Source organism: Pongo pygmaeus, chromosome 1 (assembly GCF_028885625.2).
Source record: "Pongo pygmaeus isolate AG05252 chromosome 1, NHGRI_mPonPyg2-v2.0_pri, whole genome shotgun sequence".
In the NCBI taxonomy this organism is placed as follows: Eukaryota; Metazoa; Chordata; class Mammalia; order Primates; family Hominidae; genus Pongo; species Pongo pygmaeus.
In genome coordinates, this window is record NC_072373.2 from 101,092,699 (window position 1) to 101,094,972 (window position 2,274).

Genomic DNA, 2,274 nt, shown 5'->3' on the forward strand with positions numbered 1-2,274 from the left:
AATATCAAATGGAATTATAGGCAATAAGCATAACCCAGTGGAACCATGAATCAAACCCTCTAGAGCAGGATTGTCTAAATTTGGCTTCCTTGGGCCACACTGGAAAAAAAAAAAGACACTTGTCTTGGGCCAAACATAATATACGCTAACTGCAACTGAACCGTGCCTGTAAAGCCTGTAAACAAAATGTGTCTGTAAAGTTTGTGAACAGGCCAGGCGCAGTGGCTAAGGCCTGTAATCCCAACATTTTGGGAGGCCGAGGCCGGCGGATAACTTGAGGTCAGGAGTTTAAGACCAGCCTGGCTAACATGGTGAAACCCTGTTTCTACTAAAAATTCAAAAAATTAGCCGGGCCTAATTTTTTGGTGGCCTGCGCTTGTAATCTCGGTTACTTAGGAGACTGAGTATTCGCTGGCCAAGGCAGGAGAATAGCTTGAACGCAGGAGGCAGAGGTTGCAGTAAGCCGGGATCCCACCATGCACTCCAGTGGAGTGTTTGCTGTAGATAAATGTTTACAATGGGCTCCCATAGGGAAAAGAAAAGCTTAGTTTTATTTCTATAGAACAAAAAAAAGTTAAGAGATTAGTAGAGACGGGTCCGCCATATTTACCCACACTGACATCAAACTCCAGAGCGGTATTAACATAAAGTTATCAAGGCATCTCAGCACAGACTGCTGAGATTACAAGCGTGAGAACCAACCACTACCTGGAAAAATCTTTACTTTGAGCATAAGTTACAGACGGGAATAAACATCTGTTTATTAGTTCATACTAACGCTTGGTATACGCTTCCACAGCAAACAAAATCTACTCTTAAAACAACAATCCAGGAGAAAGCGCAAACCCAGTCCCCCACTGCCACAAATTACGCAGTCGCGTTTCCCACATTTGGAGAAATCGCAGGGGTCAATACATCCCAAAGTCCAATGGGCAAGCTTCGCTCTGGAAAAAGAACCTTCGTGATCATGGTATGTAATGAGTTCACACACCTCCGCCCCGCCACAGCCTCATATGCCTCACCCTTTACATGCACGGTCACTTGCCTCACGCGCATCTCGGAGCCATCCTAGCCCTGACACACAGCTGCGACTCTCGGGTCCGACCAGCGGTCCCAGACTTGCTCCCACGGCACGGGAACTCTTTCGTGGCGAAGCAGCAGGTGGCGAAGCAGCAGACCCTGCGCTGCCTTATCGACACAGAAATCGCCGTCTCCGTGATGTCACCGACAACGCCTTCCCGGTCCCCATCTGCTCTTCCGCTTCACCCAACACCACCCAGCGGACCAACCCGCTGCCGGAACCCGCGGGGGAAGTGACTTATGCCTCTCCCTTCTTTACCTCCTGTCCCCACCTCGTCTCCCGCAATGAAGCAGCTACTTAATCTGTGTCCTGTGGAGGTCCCCTTTGGCGGCCAGCTGGAAGGCCGTGCACCCTTCTTTAAATAATGGCTTTCAATGAGCAGACTAGAACGCTTAGGATTACAAAGGAAACCGATTCCTTTCAAACCTGGTTATCTTTGTGATGTGGCACTGTGTGCATATCTTCGTTAAAACGCATTAAAGGCCACTGCACTCCACCCTGGGCGACAAGAGGTGACTGTGTCTCAAAAAAACCAAAAATACTCCCCCTCCCCCCAAGCATTAGACGTCAAGGCTGGCAGGGATGTCTGTTCTCTTGAAAGTTCAATATCAAAATACTTGGAAATTAAACTAAAATAGTAGAAGCAAGAACAAAAATTAAGTTGAAGATAATGTCAAGAATATTTCCCACAAACCAAAATAAGAATGTAAAAACAGGAGAGAAACGTTCAGGAAGGCAGATGTCCAAGGTCCAAACGCGATTAGCATGCATTTCAGAAAGAGGATAGAAAAAAATCAGTACAATAATTCAAAACACTTTCCATACCAATGGATTGAAACTACAGTGAATTTAAAGTATTGAATAATTATATTGAACTTTCAAGAGAACAGACATCCCTGCCAGCCTTGACGTCTAATGCTTTGGGGGTGAGGGGGGAGTGTTTTTGGTTTTTTTGAGACACAGTCACCTCTTGTCGCCCAGGGTGGAGTGCAGTGGTCTTTAATGCATTTTAACGAAGATATGCACACAGTACCACATCACAAAGATAATCAGGTTTGAAAGGAATCGGTTTCCTTTGTAATCCTAAACGTTCTAGTCTGCTCATTGAAAGCCATTATTTGAAGAAGGGTGCATGGGCTTCCAGCTGGCCGCCAAAGGGGACCTCCACAGGACACAGATTAAGTAGGTGCTTC

At 46.3% G+C, this 2,274-nt stretch overlaps 1 non-coding gene across 1 annotated transcript; it reads right to left on the reverse strand.

Moving 5' to 3' along the window:
- Positions 1 to 829: 829 nt before the first annotated feature.
- Positions 830 to 998, reverse strand: LOC129028597 (U1 spliceosomal RNA). Its single transcript, XR_008499370.1, has one exon. It is a non-coding gene; the product is annotated as a U1 spliceosomal RNA (small nuclear RNA).
- Between the last annotated feature and the right edge of the window lie 1,276 nt (positions 999 to 2,274).